Source organism: Chinchilla lanigera, unplaced genomic scaffold, assembly GCF_000276665.1.
Source record: "Chinchilla lanigera isolate Chin_1 unplaced genomic scaffold, ChiLan1.0 scaffold00097, whole genome shotgun sequence".
NCBI lineage: Eukaryota > Metazoa > Chordata > Mammalia > Rodentia > Chinchillidae > Chinchilla > Chinchilla lanigera.
Genome location: NW_004955498.1, coordinates 7623444 through 7637957, shown reverse-complemented (window position 1 = coordinate 7637957; position 14514 = coordinate 7623444).

Below are 14514 nucleotides of genomic sequence, written 5' to 3'. Positions count from 1 at the left end.
GAGTTTATCTTTCTTTACAGCTGAGTAATATTCCATTATATAAAAATACCACAACTTTTTTAACCATTCATCAGTGGATGGACATTTGGGCTGCTTCCACAATTTAGCAATTACAAATTGTGCTGCTATGAACATAGGTGCACATATATCGCTGTGATACCATGTTTTCAGATCTTCTGGGAAAATACCCAGAAGGGGGATAGCTGGGTTAAATGGGACCTCTAGACCTACTTAGATGAGGAATCTCCAAACTGATTTCCACAGTGGTATCACCAGTCTGCATTCCCACCAGCAGTGGAGAAGGGTCCCTATTTCTCCACAGCCTGGCCAGGGTTTGTTATTGGTTGATTTCTTAATGCTAGCCATTCTTTCCCGGGTGAGATGAAATCTCAATGTTATTTTAATTTGCATTCCTCGAATGACTAATGACGTTGAACATTTTCTTATGTATTTAATCGCCATTTGTATTTCTTTATCTGAGACGTGTGTATTCATCTCAGATGTCCAGTTTTGATTGTGTCTTTGAATTTGGGGGAGCTGATGTTTTTTGATTCTTATATGTTCTAGATAGAAGATCTTTCTCTGAGGGACAGTGAGCTAAAATTTTTTCCCAATTTGTGGGTTTTCTTCTTACTCTGCTGGTGATTTCCTTATAAGTGCAGAAACTTCTCATTAGGATGAGATCACAGTTGTTGATTCCTTGAAGTATTTCAAGGCAGTTTGGTTTTTCTACATGAACTCTCTGCCTACCCCTATGTCTTCAACATTTTTAGCTACTTTCTCTTCCAAAAGATTTAGTGTTACTATTTTAATATTGAAATCTGTGATTCATTTTGACTTTAGTTTCGTGCACTGTGATAAACTTGGGTCTATTTTCAGTCTTTGGCAGGTGGCAAGCCAATTTTTGCAGCACCATTATTAAAGAGACTATCGTTATTCCAGTGAGTTTGTTTGGCCCCTTTATCAAATATTAGGTGGGTGAGTGTGTTTGTGATTGTGTCTATGTCTTCCAGTCTGTTCAACTGATCTTCTGGTCTATTTTTTAGCCAGTATCATGTTGATTTTATTACAGTAGCTTTGTAGTATAATTTCAGATCAGGGATTATAATTCCACCAGACTTGTCCTTGTTGCCCAGGATTGCTTTTGCTATTCTGGGTCTCTTCTGGTTCCAGATGAATTTATGGAATGTTTTCTCCAGACGTGTGAGGTATGCTAATGGTAGTTTAATGGGATTTGCATTGAATCTGTACAACAAATCTGGGAGTATGGCAATTTTCACAATGTTGGCTCTTTCTATCCATGAGCAAGGAATATTTTTCCATTTATTGAAATCTTCTTCAATCTCTTTTTCAGAGTACTGTGGTTTTCATTGAAGGGATCTTTTACTTCTTTTGTTAGATTGATTCCTAAATATTTCAATTTCTTGGCTGCTATTGTGAAAGGTATGGTTTCCTTAATTTGTCTCAGTCTGCTTGTTGTTTGTGTATAGGAATGCTATTGATTTTTGGGTGTTGACTTTGTATCTAGGTACACAGCTGAATTTGTTAATTAATTCAAGGAGTCTTCTTGTGGAGTTTCTGGGGTCTTCCATGTAAAGTATCAGGTCATCTGCAAATAGTGATAGTTTTACTTCTTCCTTTCCTATCCTTATTCCTTTTATTTCTCTTTCTTATCTAATTGCTCTGGCTGATACTTCCAGAACTATGTTGAACAGGAGTGGTTACAGTGGACATCTTTGCCTTGTTCCTGATTTTAAAGTAAAAGCTTTCAGTTTTTGTCCATTTAGTATGATGTTGGCTGTTGGTTTGTCATAGATGGGTTAGATCAGGTTGAGATAAACACCGTCTATTCCTATTTTCTGTAGAGTTTTTATCATGAATGCATGTTGGACTTTGTCAAAAGCTTTTTCTGCATCTATTGAGATGATCATATGGTTTTTGTCATTGGCTCTATTGATATGGTATATAACATTTATTGATTTGTGAATACTGTACCATCCCTGCATTTCTGGAATGAATCAGATTTGGTCATGGTGTATGATTTTCTTAAGGATTTGCTGCATTCTCTTTGCTAGTATTTTATTGAGTATCTTTGCATCCTTATTCATTAGGAAGATTGTTCTCTTTCTTTATTGGATCATTCTCTGATTTTGGTATCAGTATGATACTTGCCTCCAGAAATGACTTAGAATTGCTTCCTTTTCAATTTCATTGAGGTGTCTGAGGAGTGTTGATATTAAATCTTCCCTAAATTTCTTGTAAAATTCTGCTGTGAATCCATCAGGGCCTCAGCTTTTCGTTGTCAGTAAGTTTTTAATCACATTTTCAATCTGATTAATTGATATTGTGTTGTTCAGGATTTTTATGTCTTCTTGTCTCAACTTTGGTAATTTGTACATATCTAGGAATCTGTCCATTTCTTCTGAGTTTTCTATCCTATGGGAGTAAAGATTTTCAAAGTAGGTATTAATGATCTTCTGAATTTCTGTAGAAACTTTAGCGACTTCACACTTTTTGTTCTTATTTGCAGGAATTTGATTTCTTTCCTGTCTTTTTTTTTTATAAGGTTGGCAAGGCCTTTATCAATTTTATTTATTCTTTCAAAGAACTAACTCTGATTCATTTATTTTTTGTAGGGTTTTCTTCCTCTCAATTGCATTAATTTGTCCCCTGATCTTTATAATTTCCTCTTTTCTTTGGGCTTTTGGCTTTACTTGTTCTTCTTTCTCTACAAGTTTGAGGTGCAGCATTAGGCTATTTATTTGTTCTCTTTCTGTTTTCCTTATGTGTAAGTTCACTGCTATAAATTTCCCTCTGAGGACTGCTTTCATTGCATCCCGGAGATTCCAGTAAGTTGTATTTACATTTTCATTGTTTGTAGGTATTTTTTAATTTATTCTGTGAGGCATTGGTTGTTCAGGAGGTTGTTGTTTTTTGTTGTTGTTGTTTTTGGTTTTGGTTTTTCTCTGGTACCGGGAACTGAACTCACGACCTTGCGCTTGCCAGGCAGGCGCTTTTGCCGCTGAGCTAAATCCCCAGCCCCCAGGAGGTTGTTGTTTAATTTCCAAGTGTTTATGGAGTTTTTGGAGTTCCTTTTGTCATTAATTTCCAATTTCATGGCAATGTGGTCAGATAATATTCATTGGATAATTTAAATTCTTTTATAATTAGTAAGTATATTCTATGGGCTAGGATGTTGTCTATTTTAGAGCAAGTCCCATGTGCAGCTGAGAAAAATGTGTATTCTGATGTTGTGGGGTGGAACACTCTGTATACATCTACTAAGTCAATTTTTTCACAGCTTTGGTTCAGATCTGTTATTTCTTTGCTTATTTTTTGTCCAGTTGACCTATCTCTTTGTGTCAAAGGAATGTTGAGGTCCCCTCTTACAATAGTATTATTAATTTTTTCAGTTTTCATGTCTGTTAAGATTTCTTTTATATAGTTTGGTGCTCTGATATTTGGTGCATATGTGTTTATGATTGTTATCTCATCCCCTTGCAGTTTTCCCCTAACAAGTATGTAGTGACATTCTTTATCTCTTTTGGTTGTTATCTGTCTGAAGTTTACATTGTCTCCAAGCATAATAGCTACTCCTGCTTTTTTCTGGGTTCCTGTTGCACAGAGGATTGTTTTCCATCCTTTGACTTTCAGTCTATGGATTTCCTTTTGAGTAAAATGTGTTTCCATATACAGCATATGGCTAGATTTTGTTTCTTAATCCACTCTGCCAGTCTGTTTCTTTTGACTGGTGATTTGAGGCCATTGACATTTAAGGTTTTAACTGATATATATTGACTCATCATTGTCATGTTATTTACTTGCTGTTGATTTCCTACTTTTTTTACTTGTTTAATTGCTTGCTCTTCTTGATGGTTCCTGTCTATTGTTTTTCTTGAAATTGCAGTCATTTTTTCTCTGTCTAGAATATCTTTTAGCACTCTTTGCAATGATGGTTTGGTGCTCATGAGTTCTTCAGTTGTTCTTTGTCGAGGAAATCTTTTATTTTTCCATTTAATCTTTAGCATAGTTTGGCAGGGTACATCTATCTTGGTTGGAAACTCTTTTGTCTCAAGACCTGTTATACTTCACTCCAAGCTCCTCTCAATTTGATTGTTTGCGTTGAGAAGTCTGCCATGATTCTGATGGGCTTTCCTTTATAGGTAATCTGTTCTTTTCTCCAGCAGCTTTAATATTCGCTTCTTTTGCTGGAGATCTGGGATCTTGACTATTATATGTCTGTAGGTCTATTTTGGTTATGGTTAGTTGGAGTCCTATATGCCTCATTTTCTGTATATCAGGTTCTGCTTCCATGCTTGGGAATTTTTCTGCTATTATTTCTGCAAATATTCTTTTTATGTTGTTTGTGTTGCCTCCTGCTCTTTCATTGACTCCTATTAGTCATACGTTATTCCTCTTTGCCTTGTATTGCAGCTGTTGAATTGATTTTTCCCGATTTCTTGTTGATTTTAAGAGATCCTTTCTTTCATGATCGCTAGCTGCCATGCTGTCTTCAAAATCTGAAATTCTATCTTCGGCTTCGTTCAAGTGATTTTGGCAGCTTTCAATGGAAACCTTGATTTCCTGGATGTCTCTTTGAATCTGGTTCATGCATTCTAATTCATTTCTATATTTTTCATTTAACATTTCTGTCCATTGCCTATGTTCTTCTATTTTTTATATGTTTCTTCTTTAGGTGTGCTGAGCAGTTCTTTCATTGTTATTGTCGTTTCATTTTGTGCCTGAGAGATTTTTTGTGATCTGATCTCTTCCATGGCCTGATGGAGTTGTTTCTTTACTTCCATTGCAATCATTTCAGCAATTTCAGGTATGTGTTTACCATGTTCTCCTATGTGGATGTCTCCTGGACTTGTTCTGAGTGGGGTGGAGTTCTGAGGTTGTGTTTTAGTCCTTCGTCTTGGCATTTTTGATACCGGATGCAGAAAGCTCAGTCTCCCTCATCCCTGGCAGCTCGGCAAAGGCCACTAGTGTCCCTAGTTTTCCTGGTGGTCAGGCTTGCCCTCAGTGCCCGCTGAGATATACTGCTTAGTCTGGGGTTTTCCTGCAGATGGTGAAGTGTTTCTAGTTCTTCCAGGTCTCAGATGTGGACCGTGATGTCACCTGATGGCAGACCATCTGATCCAGTGTCCCCTCGCAGTTCAGGGCACATGTATGACCCAGAATCAGGTTACACTGTTAGCACAATCCAGGACCAGTAGTGCTGTGTCCCCACACAGTTCAGGGTTCAGGCAAAACCCAGATACAAAGTGCAAGGTCAACAGTTTGTGGACCACTTGATTCTTTGTCTCCAGGCAGCTCAGGACACACACAGGAGCTAGATGTGGGCTGCACTGGTGGTGATAATGGACTGCCTGTGTCTGCGACCTCCAGGAGGTCAGGGCACAGGTAAAGCCCAGACCCAAACCATGGTGCCAGCAGCTCATGGAGCACCTGCTCCAATACCTCACTTGGCGCTTCACACATGCAGGGAGGCCCACACGCGAACCCCGGTGAGAGCAGTTCATGGGCCTTCTGAGTGAGTATTTCATGTCTGCACCGGGTGCATGGAGTGCAGAGACTTCTGCTTCCCATCTTTAAATCTCTTTCCATTTGCTGACATCTATCTCCTTGATTCCTATTACCCATTCTTTATTTTGCTCTTTAAATAGCTTATACTTTAGGTTTCTCAGACAAGAGAAAACACATGATATTTATGCTTATGTGGCTGATTTATTCAACATTATAGTCCCAAAGTGCATCCATTTTCCTGCAAGTGACCAAAAATTATCCTTTTTTATTGTTGAATAGTACTCCACAGTGTATAAATACATTTTCTTTATCATTTCATCTACTGATGGATATGTAGGCTGTTTCCAATATTTAGCTATTATGAATTGTGCTGCTATGAACATAGATATGCATACACCACTGTAATGTGATGCCTGTAACTCTTTCAAGAAAAAAATCACAGTTCATTTGGAATTCCTAGTTTTAGTTTTTTGAGGAGTCTCCATACTGACTTCCATAATGGTTGTACTAGTTTACATTCCTACCCTTAATGTAGAAGGATTCCTTTTTCTCTGCAGCTTCACCAGCATTTGCCATTATTTGGCTTATTAATAATAGCTATCCTTTCTGGAGTAAGACAGGATCTCAGTGTTGGAGATTGCATTTCTATCATGCATTTCTATCATGGTCAATGATGTTAAATACTTTTCAGGTATTTACTGGACATTTGTACTTCTGAGAAGTATCTGTTCATTTCAGTTGCTCATTTTTTGACTGAGTCTTTATTTTGGAGCAGTCTAATATTTTTGAGTTCTTTATGTATTTTAAATATTAGTCCTATGCTCAAGGAGTAGGTTATGAACATTTTTCCCATTCTTTATTCGTCTCTTAACTCTTTGAGTTGTTTCCTAGTCTGAGCAGAAGCTTTTTAATTTAATATGATTCCTTTTATTGATTTTTTTACATTATTTCACATGCAATTGGGGTTCTGTTAAAAAAAAGTTATATCTATGGTCCTTTATCTTCCAAGAGCTTGACCTATTTAATACCCAGGTCTCTGATCCATTTTGATTTTAGTTTAGTACATATAATGAGACCTATGGGTCTAGCTTCAATCTTCTACATGTGTTGACAACTACATTTCCAATGAGTATTAAAGACAGGGCAAATTCTACTGATATAAAAGCTCACAGTAAAATAAAATATATTTCTTTAATATTTACATAAAATTTTAATATAAATATTTTTACATCAGTACTCACTATCAAATATAACTTATCCATTTTTTTAATAAAAATTCAATGGCATGTTAAAAGATGTAAAAATTATCCTGAAGAGATGAAACAAGTATTAGAATCTAACTGAGTTAGGACATAGATATTAAAAATAATCAGAACAGGAAATTAAAACAAGTATGACGAATATTCTAAGGATTTCAATGGAATAAGGGGATAGTATAGAAGAGTGGAAAAGTAAACAGATATAAGCATAGATATCGACATTAATATTCAATAAGAAATATCAGAAAGCAAATAGTGCAGCAGAAATTAATAATGCTTTTGATGAGCTCATCAGTAGACTGGACATACAGAGGAAAGAATCATTGACCTTGAAAACATGTTAATAGAAAATTCCTGAATTGAAATAAAAAAAAATAGAATATAAAGATAAAAAAGACAATATTCAAGAATTACGAACAATTTTGGAATGTGCAACATTTAAGTAATAGAAATAAAAAAGGAAGTATTTAATGTATAATAAAACAACACACTTCCAAATACTTCAGGGGCTAAAGAACAAGACTCAGTTGAAATTGTAAACCATTTTCAAGTAAAATAAAATTAAAATACAAATTATTTAAACTTGTGCACTATGAACAAAAGCAGTGCTTTAAGATAAAGTTGTAATATTCAATGTATGTAGCAGAGCAAAAAAGGTCTCTATCAAAACTGGAAATTATATGTTAGTATTATGGAGAATGAAGTACAAGTTAAGCTGAATGCAAACAAAAAATTTGCATAAAATAAGCAAAATCAAAAACAAGTAAAAGAGAAAAATCAATCAAAACAAAACCTAGATAATAGAACAGATCAACAAAATATATAATCTTCTATCAAGGTTAAGCAAGTGAAAAAGATACAAGATGCAAACTATCAATATCAAAGATAAGATATTCATAAGATAAGGTCTTCCTTGTTGATCCCACGGACATTAAAAGAATAACTGAGGAGGAGCTGGGGATATAACTCAGTGGCATGGCGCCTGCCTGGCAAACACAAGGTTCCAAGTTCGATTCCCAGTTCCAAAAATTTAAAAAGAATACTTGAAGAATATTGTGACAAATACATCTCATAAACTGGATAAAATTATCCTAAGTCATACAAACTACAAAAACTCACTCAAGTAAGAAAAATAACCCCAAAATTTTTGTGTCTGTCTTATATATATGATCAATAAATTGAAACAATAATTAGTATCTTTCTACAAAAGATATTATGAAACCTAGAGCATTTCTCTTATAAATTCTACTAAACATTTAAAGAAGAATTAATAGCAATTGTCAACAATATCTTCCAGAAAATTTAAGAACAGAGAACATTTCTATTCTTTATCCTAACACCAAAACTGGTTTCAGGTACTACAAAAAGGCAAAACTACAAACCAATACCTCTCGTGCACACAGATCCAATAATCATTTATAAAACATTGGCAAATCAAATCCAGCATGCATAAACATAATTTCATACAATAACCAAGTGAGATTTATAATAAATATTCAAAAATCATGTAATTCATGACATCAACAGGCTAAAAATGAATTATCATATCAGCTTATATAGAAAATTTATTTGATACAAAACTGAAACATTGTTTATGACAAAAGTAATTTCAACAAATAGGAATAGAAGGGAACTTCCTGTAATTAGTAAGGAGCTTCTACAAAAGACCAATAGTTAGCACCATACTTATTGAGGAGATGCTAGATGCTTTCTACCTAAGTGGGAAAAGGGTAGGTTTATTTCCTCTGACCACTCTTATTCAGTATTATAATGAAAGTCTTACCTGGTGCAACAAGACAAGAAAGGAAAATGAAATATGTACATTTGGGGAAGAAAAAACTTATGCGTCTTTGTTCACTGAATAAATGTTTATCACGGTAGAAAACCCCACAGAATTGCTAATAGCAAAAAAAAAAAAAAAAAAAAAAAAACCAACAACAAAAAGTGCTTAGAGTGAAAAAAGCGACTATAGCAAGGAAATGAGATTAATATGAAAACTTAACTGTTCTACTGTGTACAAACAATGAACAACTAGAATTTTAATTTTAAAATATCATTTAGAATAGTTCCCCCAAAATGAGATATACAGATATAAATCTAGCAAAATATACATAAGTTCTCTAAGCTGAAACTATAAAGCACGGGAAAACATCCAAGATCAAAATCAAAGGAAACTGATTCTATCTTCATAGATTGAGAGACACCTGGGCCCTGGAACTAGGAAAAGACAAGCATGTCAATATATATACTGACTTTCAGGACACTTTTGCCACTCTCCAGATGCATGTGGCTACTTATAAAAAAGAGAGCTCCTGACTGAGGCGGGGGGACATCAGGAAATATTGGAGTTATTTCAAGCAGGTTGACTGTCAAAAGGGGTGACCATCATACACTCCTCTGGTCACCATAGGGGGGATTCTTTAGAGGCCCAAGGCAGTCTTGCCACAGATGTAGCAGCAAAGTAGATAGCCAGTCTGAAGACCACCATCCCCAAGAAAGTACTTGTGGCACCCTATCAGAAAAGACCTCCTTATTTGGAGACTGAGTTAAAGTGGGCTAAGGCTGAGAGAGCCATGGACAAAAAGGGGTGGCAAGTGTTTCCAAAAGAGATTATGTTCCTTCCTGAATCTTTGGGACATTTTGTGACACAGGACCTACATACCTGCACTCATTTGGGAAAGACTGCTATGGTGGAGTTGCTTGTCAGTAATTTTCAATCTCCAGACTTTGGACACTATGCTCCTCTGTGGCCAAGAGATGTGAGATTTGTGTTCACAAGAACATAACACAGCGGTCCCATATTGTCAGCCCACTGTCAGGAGATATGGTACCACACCTTTTGAAAATGTTGAGGTTGACTTCACCGAGGTCAATCCAATGGCTGGAAACAAAAAGTATCTGCTGGTCTTGACCTACACTTACTTAGGTTGAGGAGAGGCCATTCCTACAAAAATTGAGACCTCGAGGTAGGTAACCAAAGCTTTCTTAGAGTTGGTTATCCCTTCGTACGGACTCCCCATGACCATCAGGTCAAATAATGGGCCAGCATTCATGGGGAAAGTAGTCTAGGAGCTGGCCTTGGCTTAAAGGTAAAAGAGAAACTCCACATGGCCTATGGGCCCCAGTGCTATCAATGATACTGTGGTGGAAAGGATTGACACCCCTCGAAATTAAGATAGATTTTTGTAGGTTATGGCCTCCAAATATTTTTGTTGACAGAAATAAAGACTGTGGAGGTTTTCTGGCCTGCAGGGCCCTGATAGAACAATGGAGGGATGAGATAAACCCAGTTGGGATTTATTTTTGCCCAGGAAACAAACAAACAAACAAATAATTGTGGATCCATGGGAGACTACAATTGCTAAGAATGGGGTTGCGAAACCATCAGCATCTATGCAAATGGGAAATCCTGGGTCAATAAATATGTTGACCTCAAAGTAAAAACATATCTACTCCCTGAGCACACCTGCAAATTGAGACTGTGCCATCAGCTAGGGTTAATTATTTAGAACCCAGAAAAGAGATATTGGCTCACAGAAACAATGTGTGGTCATGCAGGAAGGCCCAGGAATGTTTCTCACCATTCATAAGGTCATCCAGGTTCCTATCTGTACCTATATAGGGGCTAGCCTTAGGCTACAAGATGATTTGCCTGCCCCTGACCCCAGCTCAGGCCATCAAAAACTGTTGCTACCAGCCACAGCACTGGTAGTTCATGACTTACTAGACTGGATCCTGTGGGTCCTGAACTGTATGCATCCCAGTCAGGCTCAAGACTATTTAAAGGTTGTGTATATAAAAGTAGAGCCTGCATGGGAACCTAAGACCCCAATCATATGGTTCCTTGTAATTTTACTGTTCCCATCAGTCAGACCACCTGGGCCCCTAATTGGTCTTGGTTCCTCTGTGACAAAGGACTACTTAAATGTCTAAACCCATGGGGAGCCCCATTAAGGGTATGTCAACTAGTGATTCTACTCCTCAGGTTAACCACCCCAGCAGGGGAGGAGGAAATACAACTTTTAGCCTTCTACCCTAGATACAGAAAGAGGTGCTCCCCTGTTTTACTCCCTGTTCTGCTTATAGCATCACAAACCAGCTTCATGGTAATTGGGGTTGGAGCATTCCTTCAGACTGAACCTGGAATTCAAGAGTACCAAGAGATGACCCAAGCAATAGAAGACTTGTCTGGGATCCAATATGCAGTCCAACAGTTACATGGTCAAGTTAACTCACTGGCAAAACTGGTATGCCAAATAGGCAAAAACTCAATCTCCTTTATGGAACAGAGTAGATTGTGCATGGCCATAGGGGAAGAATGTTGCTTTTGTGTCAATAAGTCAGAAGTTATCACAGGTACCTTAGCCAGAGTCCATGAATGCCTCAACAAGAGAGCAAAGGACCACCAGAACTCCCAAGGGTGGTATACCCAAATGTACAATTGGAAACCATGGCTAACTTCTTTACTAATGAGTTTGGCTGGGTCCTTAGTAATCTATATATCTCTACTTATGATTGGACCCTGCCTAGTCAAATGGCTTGTTGGAAAAATTTGAGCCAGATTTGATCAAGTACAGCTTCTACTGTTGGCAAAAAACTTTTAGTATGAACCTCTGTAAACAAAAGAACTTAAAGGACGTCTTAACAGTTTGAAAAAAAGGAGCATGTCCTTGAGGAGGGAATGACATGGGAAAGAGAACTAAACCAACATCATTTTGTGTTCTAGTGTGATTTTAAAGTTTAAGTTTCTGTTTCCTTGAGTTTCTGTTTCTTACAAATGTAACAGTTGCCTAACCCAATACCACCCTATGCCTTGTCAAAAGATTACCGGTTGTATTCTGTACTCCAGCCCAAATTGAAAGCACTGTATGTTCTTCTTTATGTTTCAAACAAAATAAAAATCAATTGCCTTTTTGGACCCTACCCTCCTGCCCCTTAGGGTTGGTGCCCAGTTTCTCACTGGATGCTGACAGCTGACTAATAAACTTGCTTGTCTCTGCACTTGGCCTCCATGGGTGGCTGATTTAGGTAAATGTGCTCCCCACAACACTAGCAAAACAAGAACAATCCAAATCCCAAACTACTAGAATGAAAGAACTTACACAGATCAGAGTGCAAATTAATGTAATTGAGACTACAAAAATAGAAAGGATCAATGAATCAAGAGTAGTTTCTCTAAAAGGATAATAATATTCATAAAAACTTCGCCAAAATTACCAAGGGAAGAAAAGAAAAAAAAATAGTGCAATTAGAAACAACAAAAAAGGTGCAATCAACAGGGACAACACCAAAGTTATAAGAAATTATTTGTAAATCTTATATTTGTATAACTTAGAGAATCTATGAGAAATGGAGAAATTCTCAAATACATATGAATCACCAAATTGAACCAACAAGAGTTTAAAAACCCTGAATAGGCCAGTAACAGACAGTAAAATAGGGGCAAGAATAAACTCCACCCACTAAGAAAATCCCAGGTCCTGATGTATCCATTGCTGAATTCGTCCAGAGCTTCGGGGAAGATCTAAACCCAAAATGCCTCAAACTCCTCCACGAATTGAAAGGGAAGTGCACCACCAAATGCAGTCCTGGAAGCTGGCATTACCCTCAGAGCAGACCTAGACAAAGATGTAACAAAAAAAGAAAACTATAGCTCAAATCCCTTACTGAATACATCCGATGCAAAATCCTCAACAACAAAAAGGGTAAATGGCAACAAATCATTAAAAAAGATATTACATCATGATTCAGATGGCTTCATCTCAGGAATGCAAGGATGACTCCACATATGTCAATCGGTGAACTTGATACACTGGATGTCATACATGCAATGCAGAGGAGAGGACAAAAAGCACACCATCATCTCAATGGATGCAGAAAAGGCCCTTGACAAAATCCAACACCAATTCATGATAAAAACAGGGGCCGTGGGTGAGGGGGAGGAGAAGGGGAAGTAGGAAGAGTGAAGATATGCCGTGGACAGGATCCTAATAATCTCATTACACACCATAAACATGAACTAAGATTAACACTATTAACAAGAATGAAAGGGGCGATGGGGAACCAGAGAAGCGGGGGAGGGGATTATGAAAAGAAACAAGCTGCATTACTTACATGTACCAACTCCCCAAGATGACTGTAAGCAGCATGTACTGTAGACATATACTGATAAAACAGTAAAAACCCTGATAAAAATAGGAATAGAAGGCTCTTATTTCAAGCTAATAACAGGAGTATATGACAAACACAAGGCCAACATCATACTAAACTGGAACCGTACATTTTAATGGATGAATTTTATGGTATATAAAATCACCCCAATAAAAACATTAGAAAGTACCCTAAGACTTTAACTCACAAGCTTGTGCCACTGACACTAGCAATTTGTCAATTACCGTGTAACATTTCCACCCCATTACAGGCTACAAAAAGATTCTCTTTGAAATTTTTGATACCTGGAATTGAACTCAGGACCTTCAGTTTGCCAGGAAGGTGCTGCACTGCTAAGGTACATCCCCAGCCCTGCAAAATAAGATTCTGGACATGGACATGTGTTCCATAAACTCTCTATTCACCTGTCACTCCAGTTTTGGGGCAGTGCTGTTGTGTATGACCAAGAAAAAGAGATGATCAAACGACAGTTTCATTGAGAAGCAGGCAAGTATACTGTCTCTGCCCATTCCTACAAAGCATCACACTGAGGGGTCTTACCTGGCACAATCGACAAGAAAAGAAAAAAACACACTATAAATCACAGAAATATACAGACAGGTTCAGGGAAGAGGCATTCGAAACAGATCAGTAGGGGACATGCATTTATGGGGCAGAGAACGATGTACAATTATGAATTTTCTATAAAGTCTTTAATAAAAGGCCTTATATGTGGAGGTCCAAATAACAAGCAAACGTGGGCTACTGTCTTGTGCTTCCTGAATTAAATGTGGAAAACAACAGGAGAGAGAAGACCCAGCAAACACACATAGGCAAGTCAGTGTAAACACCAAGGCACGGGCAAGGCCCAGGGAGACTTGAGACTGTGGAGCTGGTCCCTGAGCATGGGTAGGGGCAGAGAAGTTGAGGGCTGTGTAAGTAGCCATGACAGCATCAGCCAGAGGAAAGTGTTGAAACTCCTGTCTCTATATCACTACACGGACTGGAACAGCAACTCATTCCAGAGATGCCAAAGACCTTGAGGTACCACTGGAAACAGGAAAAAAGAGACAAACAATGTGGTTCCAGAAGCTCTTTTCATACCCTTCTGAAACCACCCTAGTGGGTGAGAACTGGCTATCATAATCACTATTTTAATGGGATGTAAGGAATGCACTAGAAACAGAATAGCAAGTAGAAAGAGAATCACACAAGGTAAAGGAAGATACTTTGTAACCAACTAAGCATATGCAGTCTGCATACAAGCATGTAAAATATATTTGTATAAATATACAGTTGAAACAAACATGCAACTCACATATATAATATATAGTGCTGTGTACTGTAGCGCATGCACATGTAGAAATCTGAGCTTATACATAAGTATAGTCTCCACGGACACGTCCTACACTTTTTGTTTCCATTGAGATACAGTCCAAACCTTCATTTGGTGCAGAGGTTACAGAGCTTCCTGACTCTAAATGAGCACTGAAAGATGAAAATCACGCTCTGAACGATGAAAAGTTGCATCACAGCACAGATGCAAGCCCAAGCCCCTGCTGCTGCTTGCCCTCCT